Raw genomic sequence first — 20,177 nt, forward strand, 5'->3', positions numbered from 1 at the left:
CAAATAATCTGATATAGTTAGTCTGGAGTGGGGCCCTGGAATCTGAATTTGTTAAAAATATCACAGGCAATTCTGTTGCAGATGATCTGAGGGCCATGCTATGGGAAACACTGGTTTAGGGGGCTTGTGGAGAGGCAGGAAAGGAAGAAATTTGAATAGGAAGTGAAAACTTGAGAAAGTAAGGGTGTTGGCATTTATGTGCGTGCGCGTGTGCGCGCGCGTGTGTGTATGTGTAAGTGTGTGTGAGGGGAGTGGTTGATAACTGTGGCAAGCACAACGAGGCAAAAAGAAATTGTCTTTGGAGCACAGGTGGAAAGTTGAGGTTTAGAGAGAACTGTAGAACTGAAGAAACTGGAAGAGATGACAGAAGAATAAAATCTAGGTGTAAACTGAAAATGAGCATGTGTAAAGAGTCCTGTGGTCTCCCTCCTTCCCTGATTTAAGCAGCCAAGTCGTGCCCTGAGGTCATCACTCAGCAAACCGAGCCTTCGTGATGACCATGCTGGCCATTTATGCAGAGGCTATCATTGCTCTGCAGAGATAAGGCACATTTTGCTTCTACAAATCATTAACAACACCCATTCTCTCACAAGTGGTAAAAAGAATGGAGCGTGATCTAGGCGATGGGAAACAGTGGAAAATCCCATCACCTCAAACCATGAAGAAAACAGATGTCCTTTGTTTGTTGCCCTAAATTTTGTTGAAGTGTTTGGTTTTTTTGCTTTGTTTTTTTTGGTTTTTTTTTTTTTTTGTGAGATGGAGAACAAGTGCATTTCAGAAGCATTCTGATAAGAATGACCCTCTTTCTAGATTAGATCCTGAAACACCCATAAGACTACTTTAGTTGATCTCAGTTGCTCAAATTGTACATCCAGGAAGAGGCCCTAAGAAAAGAAAGGTTAGCTGGTGTGTGATAAACAGCAATTTCCCAAGGCTTTGATTGCCAGATAGAGACGGACTTAACTCCTCCCAATTAAACGAAGCAAAAGAGCAAACTGTTGGCAGAATTCTTTTAGAGAATAGATTCTTTCTGTTTGAAAGTCTCCCAGCAAGTTAATTCAGTCACTGCTGTTAGGAGTTACAAATCCAGTGAGGGGACAAAGAACAAGCTCAGAGATGGCAGGTGAAAGCCAACATCCCTGGGCTGCCAGATAGTCCAGACTTTAGTTCTCAGCTGCTAAGATGTATCTTCAATTATCAACCAGGTCTGAGTTTAAAAAAAAGAATCCAATTTAATAGAACTCCTCACAGTGGAAGAGACCTTTGGCTTCCGACTTCAAAGAAATCTTTGAAAGCTGCTTTAAAAAGAAATAATTGAAAGAACAGAAGATCGATAGAACTCAAACAAACAATACAGGGCAGAGTTTAATAACTCTGGGGCATCTATTGCACAAAGAAAGCCACCAAATTTGGGGGAGGTATTAAAGACAATAAATCCTGAGGTCTCCCCAGTCAATTAGGTGATGGTTCCAGTTTTTCCAGTTCTACAACTTTTAACTCCAATCATCCTAATCAATGAACAAGATCATTTCCTAGAACAAGGATATTTTATTTGTAAAGTGATAGGGATACTACCACCTTCAGGGGTAAGTGATTCCCTGGGTGGCAACATTACAGTTTGTTATGATAGAAATGTCTAAAAGGACAGGTTAGATTCTTGGCTTCCACCTGTGCCTGATGAAAAAACTGATGTTTTTGTCAATAATGGAACATTGGACTGCTGCTTTTATCGCCTTCCATAAATCCTTCACAAACAGACTCATTATCTCCCATCACAGTCCAGATGAACTTGCCACAAAAGCAAAGTCTGTTCCTGATACCTTCAATATCTTTTCTGTGCTCTTTTCACCTTTGAAATTAGGGGAATCATGCATTCCAGAAAAATGGAGTTGGGGGGAAAGGGGTACAAATGGTGCCAGGTCTGACTAAAGAAATACAATATATTAGAGCTGGAAGGGAAATGAAATCATTTAGTTTAGGATTGCTGTCAGGGGCTTGGTTGGCATCAGAGCTGAATGAAGTTTGCCTGGGGTAGCATGATAAGAGTGTAGGGGTCTATGGCAATGAGAAGCCTATGTTGGTGTAAAAGTATTAGAAATCAGTATTTTTTATAAAACATTATCAACTTCAAACATAATTTCTCACCAAATTCAGCCCTTGATGGGCCCTTGATGCTAGTCTTCCCCATATTTTTGCAAACTTGAAAAACTGAGGCTCAGAAAATTAAAATTAATCATCTGGAGTCACACAATTACCTGCTACTTAACTCCAGACTGGAAACAAGATATCCTTTCCCTAACCCTGGAAGTTATGTGCAAACCCGATTTGGAACACAATAAGGTTGGAAAATAGTAGGAAATGAGTTTGGAAATGGAGATTGGGATAAGATTGTAGAAAACCTTGCTTGATGAACTAGGTTTTTTCATCTTTATTTGGTAAGTAATAAGAAATCTGAAATGTTTTGAATATGTCAGTGCTATGGTAAAAGCTGTGTTTTACGAGAGCTGGATGGCAATTTGTGTCATTTATGTTGAAGGAGAGAAGATTGCAAACCAGGAGATCCAAGGGACAGTAGTTACGGTTCAGGTGGGAAGATATGAGGGTCTGGACATTGAAAGGGAAGGGATAGGTTCTCAAGGGGAAAACTGGTTGGACTAGGTGGCTAACTGAATTGAGAGACAAAAGAGAGATGAAGTCAGGAGTGACTTCATGATCCCTAAAGAGAAAATTATATGAAAATTAAAACCATTATACTGATGATTTTTCTCACTTGCCTGGGCTAGAAGTAATTTATGTAAGATTAAAAGTTAACTCTGCATGTTGACTTTTCCAAACAGTTAATAGAGGTCATTCCTCCCCTTTAACTCTAGAAAATCATCAAATTATCTCTGAACCTCAAAATACTTGCCCAGAATTAAAGAGTCTAATAAAGAATACAGATATTATACATTTTAGCTAGGACATTTTTCCTAGCAATGTGTTAAATTGCATTTAAAAACAAATCTATAGGTGAGAATTTAAGCTAAAACTGACATTTGATCCTCTGTGGAAACCTAGACCATAGATAGCAAACTTGTGAACAATTTAAATTAAAATAATCTGCAACCCTATTTTTTTTCTGATAACTGTATTCACTCTACTGTAAACTTAAAAAAAGTAAAACAGATGGAAAAGAATAAACTTGCTGATTTGTTTGCTATTTCCTCTCTCTTGTATAACTCATTGTGTGATGGGAGGGCCTACGAAGTCAGCCCATCAGAAATGCCACAAGGCTTCCTGCAGCAGGAAGAGAAACAAAGGAACTGGGTGGCTTAAATATTTAACAATCATCTCGTGATTAATTTACTCTTGTCATACCTGCACATCTGATTTAGTGTTCTCAAATCAGAGGTTTCACTTTATTTTGTTTGGAAGACATGAGAGGAAAGTTATTCAGCACATTTCAGGAAAAATGATTTTCAACAATTAGAAAGTGTACAAAGTGGTCAAGTCCTGGCATCTTTTCTGTCCCCATCTCTTCCCAACCCAGTTAGGCAGGCAAGCAGGAGTGTATTAAGTCGCATAAATACATTTTGTTACTGCTCACACTATGTGGGCCTAAGAGTCCAATCCTGTCTCCCTCAATCCAAATATCTAATGGAAGTTTAAAACAACTGGCCAAGCATCCAGTGAGGCTGTCAATCCTTTCTTCCTAAACCTACTTCCAAGATCTCACCTTGTGATTTCTGCTCAGGACCCTCTGCGGAAGAGTTGTTCTTCAGACAGGAGTGTACCTTGCCTCCAAGGAAAAGAGTCCTTGAAATAAACAAATGGGAAACATGGCTGCAAGAAAACTGGGAAGACTGCACGGTGAGAACATAAAAACACAAGAAAAAAAAAGCCTATTTCCCTCATTGATTAAATTACAACACTTTTTAAAAAAGGGTATTTACCAGCATAAACATCAAAACTTTAAGCACATCTTTAGAACTTTCTCTGAAAATAGTGGTGTTTGGGCTCTCCATCTCTTTTTCCATCCCTTCTCTTCATCAAGACTTGCTACTTATTTTCTAATCTTTATTTTATCTTGATATTGCTGAACTTTGGAAAAAGTTTAAAAGACTTGAGAATGAAATTGTTTTTTTTAATAATAAAACAGTCAAATATTGAACAATAATCCTTATCAATGAATTTATGATGCAATCTGGAATCCTTTGAACAATGCAGTAAGCCAAAAGTTTTGAAGATTTAGGGCAGCCAGTTGGGTCTGAACAGAGCTACCCTGGAACAAATCAAACTTTCACCAGTGAAGGATATGAGCTGTGGTTTCTTGGTGCTGAAAATGACTCAGCTGGCTCAGCCACTGGCATTGAAACAGTCCCTGTAGTTAGCCTGACCACTACCAATCTATGGGGCTGCCATCACTCAAGCTTCTAATTCCAATTGGAGCAAGTCATGTTTAAGCAGAGGACTGAAGATTTAACTGGGAAGACTAAGCCATTGGTAGCAATAAAAGAATAAATCAACTTCTTTATAGCAGAGTAAGATGTCAATATTTTTTCTTCGAAGTGATCAAATTGTATATGAGGATTTTAGGAAATCTTCCCAAAATGAGACTTATTGGGATCTCCTGTTGCCTCTTTTGTTTTACAGATTGATCTTGTATGTTGTAGAATTATAGAATTAAGGTGTGGGAAGGAGCTTCAGGGAGGGTCTGGTCCAAACTCCTTCCTTTCAAAAAAGAAAGGAAAGTTTAGAAAGAGAAATGATTTGCCCAAGGTCACACAGCTGATTAGCAGAAGACAGGAAAATAGCATATTGTTTCCCACTACAGTGTTTTCTTTCTAAAATTAATTTTAATTATCCTTATATAATGGATAGATACATTCTACTCTTTAAAAGTTTAAACAATGCTCCTATTTATTTATTTGAAAAATTTAAACAATACACTTAAAACTTTGACCTCCACTCCCAGGATTCTTTTTAGAGGTAATCATTCCAGTGTATACATGCATTCGTTCTTTATAGCTGTCATTTAAACCATGGATATATTGTAAAGGCCAATGGAACCTTGCTAATAAACTATCATAGAAAGTTTAACTGGCCTTTAGATAACTATACTGTCAGAGAATGGCTAAATAAACTTTAAATTATCACAGAAAACCTTACTGGGAAATAGTGGTCAAAAAATCCTATTTGAGAAGGTGGTATTTAATGTAGAAATGATAAATATATCTTAATATTTCTTTGGTTTTATTTTAAATTAAGGCCTTTTATACTGTGGGAAAATAAAATTTAAAGTAACAAATTTTATAATGTTTAATGTCTAAAAATATCAAGACCTTATCTTTTTTTTTTCAAAATTTATTTATTTATTTATTTATTTTTTGCGGTACACGGGCCTCTCACTGTTGTGGCCTCTCCCATTGTGGAGCACGGGCTCCGGACGCACAGGCTCAGTGGCCATGGCTCACGGGCCCAGCCACTCCGTGGCGTGTGGAATCCTCCCAGACCGGGGCACGAACCCGTGTCCCCTTCATCGGCAGGCAGACTCTCAACCACTACGCCACCAGGGAAGCCCAAGACCTTATCTTTTTAGATAGAGATATCCATATTTCCCTAAAATAGTAAATTATTTTGCTTCAAATTTTAAAAAAATGTCATTTTATGCAATAATTTCTATTCACAGAAATTGATGGTAAAATTTTGGAAACAAAAAGTTAAGTTGACTTTTAGCAATAGAGTTTACAACAGCAATGCTACCACTGAGAGTGGTTTTAATTTCCTTGAGATCAAAGTTGACTGATGTTAAAAGTAAAAATAAAATACCCACTATCTCTGAAATATGCCAAGTCATCTTTATCTATGTATCCCAGGTTATTTTTAAATAAAATAATATTTTCCATCTTTTGAATCTTACTCTGAAATGTATATAAATGTGATTTCTGAGTATTTCCAAGGAGGCTAAAGATAACTAATCATTTAAAGCCAAACAGAGCTTTACCTCCTCTACTTTTTACCCCTAGAAGTAATTTACCCCTAGAAGTTTTACCCCTAGAAGTTTCAGAATCTGTATGAGGGTCTTTCCCTCTCTCCCTGACACCCACCCCCCAACAACCTTGTGTGTAATTCTAATCAGGATCCAGTCAAGTTCTTCACCTTCCCTCCCTACCTTGAGAAACTCTGCAATAATTGTGTGTTTGGATGTGTGAATATTTTAGAAGACCAAAAAACAAAATAGTAAAAACTGCTGGTTTAAATATGCAACACATCTAAAATTAATAACTATTTTTAAAAGTTGATAAAGCACTTGCTTTTTCTTTTTCTTTGTTTTTCCTTCAGAATTTGAACCTTTCATTTCAGGATTTGGGGGACCCTTATCAAGTTGCAAATTTTAACAGGATTCTTAGAAGACTAGTTCGAGTTGAAACCCTCTGGTTAGTGGATAATTCACTGGTGGATTTAAGTGCCACAAGATTGCCAAGGTATCTGCTCCCAGCATGTCCAGTTACTAAGTTAAAGTGAAGTCTTTGCTATATGGGTACGTGACCATTGTCTGTTCATATTGTGGCTCCTCTCATGTGGTCAGGTCTTAGTGAGAGTGCTAAGCGATGCCTGGGCAAGGCAAAAGGGAAATTTATAAATCAAAATGTCACCCTTTAGAGGGAAAAATCTATCCTTTTTCAAATTAATACTGTTATTATCCATTTTTAAGGGAGTAATTTGTAATCATAGAACATATTGGCAGAAAAGCCTGCTGTGTTCCTTGCATTGTCAACTGGAAATACAATTACATTATATATACATTATCATTCTAAGTTAGTGATTTTTTGTCATATTCTCTGAACACTCGTGGAGAAAGACTCTACAGGTAGTTGACAAGAGTCTTGGCTTCAGGGTCACATTCTAATGGAGGGGTAGGGGTTGCCAATCAGAACAGTGACAAAAGCAAACTAAAAATTTTAAAATTTATATGGCCTCCTTGATATTCCAAGGACCCTAAGCTCCTGATGTTAAAGATAATCTGTCTCTTTGCTCAGGATTGCTTGAGAACTCTGTGGAGAGCTGCCCTTTGCTTCACCAGGCAGATGGGTAGCTGGAGTGAGCTCTGGTAGCCATCAGAGGGGCAGACAGAGGTTCTCAGAAGAGAATTAGGAGATGGAGGAAATCAAGCAGCCACAAGAAGGAAGGATAAATCCCAGAGCACGTTAAGATACAACTCTGAGCTGGGCTGAGGTAGGGCAACAAAAAGAGATCATCAGGGGTAGGATAGGGAGGGTGGGAGGGAGACGCAAGAGGGAGGGGATATGGGGATATACGTATACGTATAGCTGATTCACTTTGTTATACAGCAGAAACTAACACAGCAATGTAAAGCAATTATACTCCAATAAAGATGTTAAAAAACAAACAAACAGATCATCATAGTTGCACAGGAGAGGGAAACAGTCAGGCAGACAGAGGAAGTGTCAGAATATGCAATGGGTCCCTGGGTATCTTTGGTCATTTTCAAAGCCCCTTCCCAACTTTAGACAGACTTGGATAGCATTTGATTTTACTTATGTTCTTTTCAAATGACAAATTTAAAAATACCTAAATAAAAAATTTCAGAGGAATTGTAATATCACTGCCACCTTAACTTATTCAGTTACTTGATGTTAATTTGTTCAGTTTTTTTTTTTCCCCAGACTCTCTTCTAGGGATAAAATAGTGATGCATTAGTTATATTTTTCTAATACACATTTAAATAAACAGACAACAACGAAGAATTTTAACAGTAACATAGCCTACTTTGGGAACACTGAACTAGAAGACCATTAATTTGGAGTATGTGAACTTGACTTGATCCAGATCAGTAAACTTCCAAATCTTTGCTATCATATAAAAAAGAAGAAAGAGAGAGAAACTCCAGTGACTGAAGAAAAGACTTGACCGAGTTTTAGTATTCTCTAGATGTGTTCTTTTGGCCTTTCTTTCTTTAGAAATAGGATGTATCATATAAAATTATATAATTGCAATTCAAACTTTACAACTGTCAAATCAATGTATCAAGAGAAAAGAAAATTGATGCATGTATATTCATAGCCTCCTTCCCTTCTGCCCCAGGTGAAAAACCACACTTGGTTTGCCACTCGTCTCCCCTAACATTATCCGACTGACTAAGGATCTGTGGTAGGGTGAATCTGAGAGGCTGAGAAAGTGGAAGGGTATACACTGAAAATGAGAGAATGACTAGCAGATGAGAAAACAACAGATTTCAAGGAGGACAGAGAGACAGGAACTGCTTCGGCTGGGTTTTCAATTAAAAATTGCAATAGTACTAACGTGCATCTAAAGATTATGTATAGGGACTTCCCTGGTGGCGCAGTGGTTAAGAATCTGCCTGCCAATGCAGGGGACATGGGTTTGAGCCCTGGTCCGGGAAGATCCCACATATTGTGGAGCAACTAAGCCCGTGTGCCACAAATACTGAGCCTGCGCTCTCATACCCGTGAGCAACAACTACTGAGCCTGCATGCCACAACTACTGAAGCCTGCATGCCTAGAACCCATGCTCCGCAACAAGAGAAGCCACCGCAGTGAGAAGCCCGCGCACCGCAATGAAGAGTAGTCCTTGCTCGCGGCAACTTTGAGAAAGCCCGCACGCAGCAACGAAGACCCAACGCAGCCAAAAATAAAAATAAATAAAAAATAAATTTATTTAAAAAATAAATAAAGATTATGTATAACCTAGGAAAGAGTGGAAACCTAAAGTTATCAAAGATATGATTAAAAGACTGTAAAATATCCATATGGAGAGCGAATGGAAGAAAACAAGAAAAATGACAATAATGGATGTGAAAAATTACAATGAAATCTGGGTGGGTTCAAACTGAATTTGTGTTTTTCATGCTGCTTTGTGGCTGTCCTTTCTCTGTTTAGCACCATATTTACCATTAGCAATAATTATTTACCAAATGTCTTTGTGGGGTATGAGGTTCATAAATAAGTACCCTGTCTCAGGGTATTAAACCCCAGCTTATAAAGGAATTTTTCCTTTAGGTAAGGTGTCAGTGATAGATTTGGAATTATTGTCTCTACTTGCGTGGTTTTATACAATTACAGTTTTAAGGCAAAAATATTAAGAAGCATTATCTGTCAGGAAAATGCCTAACGTACATTTCTTTTCGTAAGGATAGCTTTTAGTTTTCTTTGGTATAAAAAGGCCTTTTTTTTTTCTGATTTAAAATGCTATTTCTCAATATAGAATTTAACTACAGAAAAGTGGAAAGAAAGGAAAATAATTATAATCTCACTACTTAGGGGCAATACTCTTCAGAAGTTATTATGTGTCTTTGGGTGAACTTTTATATTGTGGAGATTACATGCAGCTCTTCACTCTTTCATTCAGGACTTATTGAGAATCCACCATGGACCAAATACAATGCCAGGTACTGAGTGTATACATTGGAAAAAAAAAACAGATTCCTGCCCTACACAAGCTTACAGTCTTATATATCCTGCTTATTTTCTCTTAATATTTTAATATACATATTTCTCTTTTCTTCCCAACCACATTTGTAAAAAATATCACTGTCACACCTTTGAGGGGCTATGGTCTAGGTGAGGCATGCTAGTGTTTTGCAAGATTTAGTACTTTACCATCCTCTTTAGGAGACAAATGACAAGATGTTTATATTTTATATTCAGCTGCAGAGTTTTAAATATGAACAAAAACCATCTCACATCTTTCAAAAAAAAAAAAAAAAAACAATTGCCAAAGATACCTCAGATACAGCATTTATCCTTGGCTGAAAACCATACTGAGGCTCTGTCTGGGCTCTCCAGTTTACGGTGCACGCCATTGGAATCCCTTATGCTCAGGAGGAACCCTTGTGAGTTTCACCAAAACTACCGGAAACGGTGAGGCCCCAAACATCTTGTCACCTTTTGTACTTCATTGAATATTATACTTTTAACAGTTGCTCCCCTCTTGATTAAATTTGCTCAGCAAGTATTTATCTTATTTACTATGTGTTGAACTTTTCATGCTTCTAATCTCACCTAAAGAACTTTGAACTGATTTGTGTGTGTGTGTGAGTTTAATCTTTAATACACTCCTCTCTCAGTTAATTTATGACTGCTGTACAAACTTTAGGCTCCTCCTGTAATGTGACTTTACATACACTAAGATGTTTCATTTTAGACTTTCAAATCCTATGCATTTTCTCTCATAATGTTTAATAGATACTATATCTTTTTTGAAATTTCTAAATATAGGTTCCTATTAAGGTCCATATGACCATCTTATAAATTGTTTATTCTCTGGCTTTGTTTTCATCCCTTTGGACCACAAGGGCACCATTAATTAAGTGAATACAAAAAAGTAATTGGTTTGATCTACTCTAGTGGTGGAAAGAGCTGGAAAACCTGCCAAGAATAATCCATTTTTATTTCTTTGTCACTACTGGGAACATTCTTAATGATAAAAATGGAATCTAAACAACCTTGGAGTGTGCACCAAGTAATATGCCCACCTATTTATCTCCAGCTAATTCCCAGCACCACTATTAGTGCACTTACAGGAATTAAAAGGGTAAAAACAAGCCACTGAATTCTAGAACCTATATTTGCCCCCAGATGACCACAAGTCATCTCATCTCTCAGTGTGAATCTGTCATACAGAGCCTTAGATCATCTCTAGACTCCATTTCTAGTCTATGATTATAGTCCTTCCTTCACATCCAATTTCAACAAAAGACAGTTCTCATTACCTTCCTTTCTCACACTGCCATTTTCCCAAGACAGCAACTGTATTCCAGAAGCCTGTATAATATTAGATTCTTCAACCCATGATGAACAATGAAAATTGTTAAAGTATAAATTCTAATCTCTGTTGGTACTACATAAATCTCATTACTGCCGTTGTCTTCCCTCTGATGTAGTCTGAAAGCAAAATTTCATATTCTGTGACAATAAATTCTCAAATTGCTTTTACATAAGTGAAAACTAGCAGCACAGTTGTTTTAATATTGAACTAATATTTAACCATAATAATGTTTTGAGGTTTAAAATTTTATTTCCTACAGTCAGAGGAGATTTAGCTGGACTTTTCAACATTATTCATAAAAAAGCACACTTCTAGTCATAGAGATAATTTATTAGTATTATATTTCAGTTTGGTTAATTTATATGTGCGATTTTAGAAAACACCTTGGTCCCAACTCAGTCACTTGCCTCCTTTCAAAGAATTCCTTATAACAGTAGTGTTAGATTAATTATCTGAAATCTGATATGCCCTGAGGTCTCACTATAAATCTGTCTTCAGAATTCATGATGTGGTATAGAATTATGTGGGAATGAGGGATATAATGAGGTTTTCCATTTTCCTAGTATTCACTCTATTGGACTGAGTTCAAAGTGGATATATACTGACACGCTATAAAAAGCCAGGTTGTATTGACTGAGGTAGTGCAGGGTTGCTTTAAACAGAAAGATGTGGTCATTTTAAAGTATGAGAGAAGGATTTAAGTATCCACTCCTGCTAAGGAACTAAGCTGAAGTCCCTAGTTCATCCAAATTTGGGTTTCGTTATCTAGCCAAAATTCCACAAGAGGATTATAACAGCATTCATTTTGTCACTGTCATTCATTTTGTCATTTTGTCTCTGTCGAGGATTTAGGCCAAACTTTCAATGGCCCTTTACATCACGATCAGAATTATTTAAGTATAAGCTTTTCTTGATCACTGACACCTAGAATTGTGACTGTCTTTCCCTTCCTCCTTTGTTTCAGATCCTCTAATAAGAAGACAGCACAGTTCAAAAGAGAAAGGACTTAACGATAGAGCTAATAGTATAAGTCCTAGTAGGTAGAGGGCAGCCCACTTTCTGGGACACCCACAGGCAAACTCTTCTACCATTCTTCAGACGTCAGTGTTATCTTAGTTCACCATAGTTAGACTTTTTAAAAAGAAAGTGACTAGGAGTTCCTGCCAGCTAAGTCTGAACATTGGAGCCAGAAGACTTAGCTTTTAATCTTTGCTCAGTCACCTACAGACTTTATGATCTTGGATAAGTTACTTAAAATAGGGGATAAAAACTAACTTGACAGAATTGTTGTGAGGATGAGATAATGTGCAGAAAGCATTTAGAGCTAAGAAAGTCATGCAGCCAATGGGAGCATTCGAGGAGGTTGGCACCATCATTAGTTGACTCGGCACATCACCTGAGAGGTTTCAGCATCTTTCGGCCTTGGCCAATGCCAGAGCCATGCACTTCCTCTGGCCTGAGCCCCCAGAACTCCCCAACCAGGAAAGCTGTCCACTTGAAAGAAAATGCTGCTTTGTAACACTGCTAGGCATACAACTACTGTTTAACTGGGTTGACATGAAAGACTGCTTCCTGAACCTGGAAGTGATTGTCTAAATTGCAAATGTGAGCTTCAAAAATGTTCTCTGTCAAGGCAAAATCACTCAGCACAAAATTATTTCCCACCCCTTCTTATAACTCTCAGCCAGAATTCTTCCTTAACTATCACTAAACAACTTGGACTTGCTTTACTTTAAAAAAAAAAAAAAACTTTTAACTTTATAATGTGTACATATATTGTGACCTCATTTTTCTCTTATGGTTAGTTGGCTAAATCCACTCATTGATTTTTTTTCTTTATATGACTTTGTAAAAACTGGAATGACATTCTTTTATAAAAACAGACTATGCAGTTCCACTCCTCTGCTCAATACTTAGAATCTGCTGAACTATCTAGTAGCTCACTGAGAGGGCAAGCTATGGGAGGGTCATCACCTCAGTGAATGTGAATAGTATTTTTCTGTAACCTCATTGCAGAGACAAGGAAAACAGAATAAAGTGATAGCCACTCATCTTTCTTGTAACAATAGGCAAAGTCTACTCATTTATAAAGAGAGTAAGTGAAATACAATGCTTTTGTTCAGTATAGTTACTTTTATTTTTTCTTTAACTTTTGCTTTAGAGTGTTCTCCTGTTTGCCAAACTTAAAAATGCTGGATGGGATCCTGAAGCTACCACAAGACACTTCACCACCAGAAACCAATATTTTTTCAAAAGTATGTATTGTGTCCTAATGCAATCTGTATAGAAAGAAAGCAATCACTATTGTCTTTAAAAATTAATAAACAAGAAATGCATGACTAAATATTGCGACATATATATACACATTATGTATTTATGTATATTGATTTCCTTTAAACCAATTATCTCCAGTTTTTTTAATTCTACACCCTATCAGTAAATAAATTTTGAGCACACACATTTTAAATGATTTAATTTATTTTATTTTATTGGTTAATTTAGTATTTAATTAATAATTTTTATGTAGAAATTATATACATAAAATACTAAATAAATATATAATATATATTTTAAAATATAAAATTAGAGATTTTTAAATGATGGGATAAACATTTAACATGAATAAGGGCTCTAAGATTTTCCCACGCTCCAGGGACGCATCTGGTCCATTCTCAGGACTATAAGCCTGAGTGTGCTTGGAGTGTACTGCTTTAAATATCTGAACCTATCAAAAGGAAAAGGGACAACTGGAAGTGCCTTGTACAATTTTAAGCCACATTCACTGAATTCTTCATTTTAAACATTCTGTCATTTATTAGTGATTTTCACACAACAGAAATTTAAGCCTTATGTTATTCATTAAATACTTAGAAAGTAAACAATAATGATAAAGCTTCTTTTGATCAGAGAATTTCACAAGTGTGATTTTAAAATTGCCTTCCCTACATGCTAATAAGAAAGAACACAATTCAATTTAATTGCTTTCAAAATTTAGAGAAAGGTCAACACCCAGATCAACTTATGGCCTTATATTGTCCTTATTTATAAAGACCAACTTAGTTGCAGAGCTAAGGTTTTCCCAAGATGGTTTATCGATTAACTAGGGATCCTAGCATGAAATAAATAAAATATTTTCTGGATCATTCTGCCAAGAGTGAATGCTGCTGGTAAAATTATATAACAAAGATTCTAACAAGACCAAGACACGGCTCCTTTCCTCAAGAATCTTATGAATGATTGAAGACAGCACACACATAAGACCTTAAATTCAATGAAATGTGTTATGAATATCTATTACATGAATAAGTGGAAGAGATTTAATTTTAAATTATGGAAAGCTATCTGAGATGCATATTGAAGAAGAGTAGACTTTTCACAGGTAGCAGGTAGTAGCAGACTCTTCCAGACAGGTGACACAACATGAAAAGGGGCACAAAGACCAGAAATTGTATGTGAGTTAAGAATGGGCTGGCTGCAAAAGTCAGAGAAGCATATTGACAATGGCTTAAAGAGTAATATTAATAAAAATAGCTATAATTTTTGAACATCTACTATATATCAAGCATAGGACAGATACTATGTATCCATTATTTAGATCCTCAAAAAACCATGAGGTTCTAGGTATTCTTATTTCCTAGGCAGGAATATCTGAGGCTCAGAGAGGTTAAGTAATTTGTTCAAGGTCGGTGACACAAAAGGTATGTCACACAACTATCACATGACAAAGCCAAGATTCAAACCCTGAACACCTTTCAACATTCTTGCTGCCTCTTCTAATAATTTGGTTCTAATTTTAAAATTCAAGATGGTATTTTTGTGTTTCCAGGGACAGCTTCATCTTCCATAATCCATCACAAATCCTAGTATTTAATCATAATCAAGGATTCACTATTCCTTGAACATACCTTAAACTTTCCTTGTTCAAGTTTTTGCTTCTTTCCCCAATACTTTTCCCTTGAAGGCACGCCTGAGAACATATTTTCTCCTTTCAGTGCTCGTTTTGGATTGTATTTCCTCCCAAAATCTTCCCTCATCTTTTCAATCAGAACTGCTTCCTCTGCAGTTCCAAAGTACTTTAAAAAAAATATTGGTCTTATGGTATGTTTTCTCATTAATGCCTCAACTTGATTAAAAAACAATTTTTAGACGTTGCTTGCTTCCAGAAAAACAGGGGCTTTAATCATGAAGCAAATAAGAAAGTGGGACACATTTCATTTTAGATGTTTACACATGTAACCTTCTGACTCTCTAACTCAGGCTGGGAAGACATTTTCAGTAAAGGCCCAGAGAATAAACATTGTAGGTTTTCTTGGCCATGTGGTCTCTGTCCTAACCACTCAACTCTGCCATTTTTAGTGCAAAAGCAGCCATAAACCACATGTAAATGAATGGTGTGACTGTGTCCCAATAAAACTTTTGTTTACAAAAGTATGTGGCAGGCTCTAGTTTGCTGACCCCTGCTCTAAATTTTAAGGTCATGTGGTTGATTGCTTTACTCATCAGTATTCACTGTCCTCCTTGGAAGAAGTGTATACTTCCTCACACATTACATGAAATGTATTAATGATTAATGATTTGGCTAGTGAACTATAAGTGAGTCTGACATATGTCACTTATAGGCAGAAACTTTGAGAACCAATTTGTGCTTTGTCACACTTTCTTTCCTTGGGCCACACCAGCAGGCAAATTTCCATTTAAAAGCTGCACCATCAGTCTAGGTCCTGGGGTGAATATGATGTGGGGCAGAGCTACAGTCATCTTACACAGGACATATAGCAAGAGAGAGTATACTGATGTCATCAACCTAGAGGATTCCATTTGATGCTGTACCATAGCCTAGCCTTTCCCAGCTAATATAGCTCCTTAAATTTAGGGACTGCAATTTAACTTATTCAATGGTGTGTTTTCTCCCCCAAATAGCAGAGTAGGCATGCAAAATGTTGAATAAATGGATAAATGCCTATTATAGGAAACCATGAATGGGGTAGTAGAATTACCAGGTAGACACAATTATAATACTTTAGGTGAAATGTATAAAAATTTTTAATTAGAGCAATAGTATTAGAAATAGATACAAGTTATGAGAGCATGAAAAACTGGGGAGTTATGACAGCCAACAAAGTGTTTTATTGTTTAAACTAGTTTGAATTGAGTTATTACCCGCAGGCAAAAACATTCTAACCGCAAGGAAAATCATGGGTTTCATAAGAGGTGCTGGGTGGATAGCTATGAAGAATAATGGCTAAATGCACTGCAAGCAAGGGTCTCAAGATATATATCACACTATTTCTAAGGGATAGCTTGTGTTGAGTTGCAATCTGATTTTCTGATCTTAAGAGGTACAGATTCTATGGGAAGTGTGGCCAGAGGGGTTGACTTAAGTTGGTGATGCTTACCTACACCAGAGGGAACCAACTGGACCGAGGCCAATGGACTGAATAAAAGTGAAACCCAAAATTGAGTCTACCTATTCATTGTGGTGCCAGCAGCTCTAATAGCTATCAACAATGACAGGTCCAGTAGTGGTATTGCTATTATTTCAAATATATCTGTTCACTTGACCTGTGTAAAATACTTCCTTGCATCCTCTATAATCCCCAGAGATATGAGCCACTCACTTCCACAGCCTAAACATACTAGCAGACATACTTTGTTAAGAAATATGCAGGGATTTTTTTTTTTTAAGCAGCCGTAGAGCTATGTTTGTGAGAATTTTGTGCATAGGTGCCAAAGATGGGTAACTTCTGGCCATATTCTATTTAACTCAATAGAACCATACCAAGCTCCCATTCTAAAAAATTTTAGGTACATCCATCCTTCTGAAATATTCAGTTCCTCTTCAATACACGGGGCAATTGGCATAAAAAGATTTCCTAATGCCACTTAATTTCACATCTAAGTTTGTGTCCCAATTTCATTCTTACCCTGAATGGCGCATGTGTATAGGTTCATGATTATCTGAATGGCTTAGTTCAAAACAGTGGCAGGAGTTAATTGTGTAGATCTTACACCTACAACTTTCTGAGAGAGGGCACAGTGCAAATAACTCCTTTGTTAGAAAATAATTTCAGGGAGAGAAGCTCATTCAGTATATGAAGAAACCCTACATATCAACTAGTCCAGATCCTCACCAATATCCAGTGAATGCTTGGATCAACTCTATGTTAACCTGTAAAAGATTTTCTAGTTCACATTTGAACAAACTGAGGGATTAGAAATATTTGAGAAAACTATTTTTGATCCATTCTAATCTTTAGGCAGTTCTTCCTTGTATTGAACTGCTATCTGCCTTCTGCAGTTTCCAACTAATTGTTCAAATCTTTCAAATAAGTATAATTAGTTCCATCTTGCAGGGAATTTTTCTCAGCTTCCAGGTTCTTAAAAGTACCCTGATATTTTCTCTTACATTACAAGGGAAATGTAAATGGTTAAATGAAGATTCTGTGGGGTGAGGATGGTGAAAGAAGGGTAGAAAAGCTAACTAGAAAGCCCAAAGTAAGAAAAGAATTTTATCTTCTTCAAGTTCTATATACATCTAAAGAGGAAGATTCCTAAAATGCATTCCCTGTATCAAATTTTAATTCAGTTAGCAGGGGCTTCCTTGGTGGCGCAGTGGTTGAGAATCTGCCTGCCAATGCCGGGGACACGGGTTCGAGCCCTGGTCTGGGAAGATCCCACATGCCGCGGAGCAACTGGACCCGTGAGCCACAACTACTGAGCCTGTGCGTCTGGAGCCTGTGCTCCGCAACAGGAGAGGCCGCGATAGTGAGAGGCCCGCGAACCGTGATGAAGAGTGGCCCCTGCTCGCCGCAACTAGAGAAAGCCCTCGCAAAGAAACGAAGACAACAACAACACAGCCAAAAATAATAAATAAATAAATAAATAAAAATTAAAAAAAAAAGAAGTTAGCAAGCTTATTTTTCAATTCCTTTAGAAGTCATCTGCTTCCAGTTATTTCTTTCCAGAACAATTATAATTAATTGCTTGTCATTATATTCCCAAACTGTGTTAATAGATGCCTATCTTTTTAAAGGCTAAATGAAGTCATGAAACAAAATTTCTAATTAGTTTTACAGTTTTGGAGAGATGAATCAGTATTTGAATTGTGCAGGTGTATATTTGCTTATCTGCTTCTTTTCTCTTCAAAAGAAGTATTCTATGAGATCTGTTCAGAATTTCTAAAAGGTTACTGCAAAACTTATTATAATACTCTACAAATGTCATAGTGAAATCTACTATTGCTAAATTTTTAAAAATTTTTCTCCAAACTTTCAGTGTTCTTGAGCTATAAATATTTTAAGGTACTTTTCATTCTATAGCTTATAGTCTAGTTATTTTTGACAAGGTCTAAAATGCAAGTTTCTCCAAAAGCAGGATTCATCTTCATTCTTCTTTATACCCCTCAAAAACAAAACTTTGTTCTCAATGAGTATTAAGTGGATGAGTGTGAAATTCGAGTATATCCTCCTTGAGGTTAAATCTCTAGGGCTGGAAAAAGCTTGTATCTAAAGAAACATTATAGGGCTGCAAAAATATTTTATGAATACCAAAAATCTCACTGAGACAAGAATTCTTCAGCGGGAGAGAGGTCAGCCTTGAGATTGCTCCAGCTTCCTTTCTGCCCATTTCCTCACCCCCTCCCCTGACCAAATGAGACCTCAAGCTAGAAGTTCTGTCCTCCCTCTTCCTCCAGGCCAAGGCAAGAGGGCTGAACTGCTTGCACACTGATTACTGACTCCACTGCATTTTTTATGGGTGGAGCTTTCAAGGGGGCTTTGATTTTCCTTTTCCTAATTTTCCTCCTTCTACTTGGAAAGTGGTAAGGGCTCCAGCTTTCTCTCCTCCCTTCCCTCCCCTCCCCATTCTCTCTCTTTCTCTCTCTCTCTCTCTCTCTCTCTCTCTCTCTCTCTCTCACACACACACACACACACACACACACACTTTACCTCTGTCCCTCTCCTGCTCAGCAGGAGACTCTGCCCTGGTCTCAGAGGGGTGCCTGCCTGGTGGTCTAGGCCTACTCAGTGCTGGGCAAATACAGCAAATGCTCTTTTCTGCTTCTTGTCTCCATGCTTTCCTGGGCTGGCAGGTGTAGCCTTTTGTTTTGTAAAGATGGTCATTGCCTAATATTAAACCTGAGCTCAGTAGGATGGCACCCACTCACATATCTAACTGAGGTGAAAGTTCTACTAAATCCCAGTGTAATTTACTAGACTTTGCCAATGGCTTTTGGGGCAGAGACTTAATTTATAATAAAGTGTTATTTTGTTTAACTAGTTATTGTTCTCTTCATTTATCACCTTCCAGAAAATTGTCGGAGGTATTTTTCTGGGGAAGGATTCTGGTATTCCTGAGTCCCACGGCCAAAATACAAATTTTTTTAAAGATTTAATCTTATTTATTTTTGGCTGTGTTGGGTCTTCGTCGCTGCACGCGGGCTTTCTCTAGTTGTGGCGAGCAGGGGCTACTCTTCGTTGTGGTGCGTGAGCTTCTCCTTGCGTTGGCTTCTCTTGTTGCAGAGCACGGGGTCTAGGCGCGCAGGCTTCAGTAGTTGTGGTGCATGGACTCAGTAGTTGTGGCATGCTGGCTCTAGAGTGCAGGCTCAGTAGTTGTGGCTCACAGGCTTAGTTGCTCCTTGGCATATGGGATCTTCCCAGACCAGGGATGGAATCTGTGTCCTCTGCACTGGCAGGCAGATTCTTACCCACTGTGCCACCAGGTAAGTCCCCAAAATATCATTTTAATAGCATGCCAATCTTACTCTACTCTCAATATTATAGTACGTGTTTGCATATATACATACAAATATGCTGACAGATTTCGTATTAAACATTAAATTGAATTTTATCTAAGTAAAAATCTATAATCAAAACAATATCTTGATTAAGTTCTATTGATCCCACTATTACAGATTCTCAATCTACTGCCAATCTGGTCAGAGACAGTTAATGATATTCTCTCTGCCTATTGTATAGCACAGAAAGCTAATAACACAGCAAAGCTTTGTTGTGCAAATTAAGGATTAAAGTAAGGAACCAATATGAATGTACATTTATCTCACACAGAGCTGTGAAATTCAAGCAAATAGCTGAATATTGGCCTGTATTGTTCAGAAGAATTATGGTTTCTCTCTTTAGCTTTTTAAAATAAAAATAAAGACAAAGCAATTGATCACTAGGTAAAAAGATCTAGGATGCTTTTCAAATGAATTTATATTAAGTATCCACAGGGTATATCACCATCAGTTTTTAGAAGTAAAACTCATTTTGATGAAAAACTGTGTTTTAAAAGGGTCATTTATTTTGCTTTTGCAAGCACACACCTGTTCAATGACTAGATATATTTCCCTTGCTTTTAAAACCATTATCTGTCTAAAACACATTTTTAA

General features: G+C 37.2%; 1 long non-coding RNA gene across 1 annotated transcript in view; it reads right to left on the reverse strand.

The window, feature by feature from the left end:
- Positions 1-20,177, reverse strand: part of LOC308618000 — a 68,214-nt gene that overhangs the window by 31,753 nt on the left and 16,284 nt on the right. The window contains exon 2 of the long non-coding RNA XR_014015946.1: positions 3,716-3,795. This is a non-coding gene — a long non-coding RNA (uncharacterized lncRNA). The remainder of the gene's footprint in view (positions 1-3,715; positions 3,796-20,177) is intronic.

This window comes from Mesoplodon bidens (assembly GCF_964165515.1).
Source record: "Mesoplodon bidens genome assembly, chromosome: 5".
Lineage (NCBI taxonomy): Eukaryota > Metazoa > Chordata > Mammalia > Artiodactyla > Ziphiidae > Mesoplodon > Mesoplodon bidens.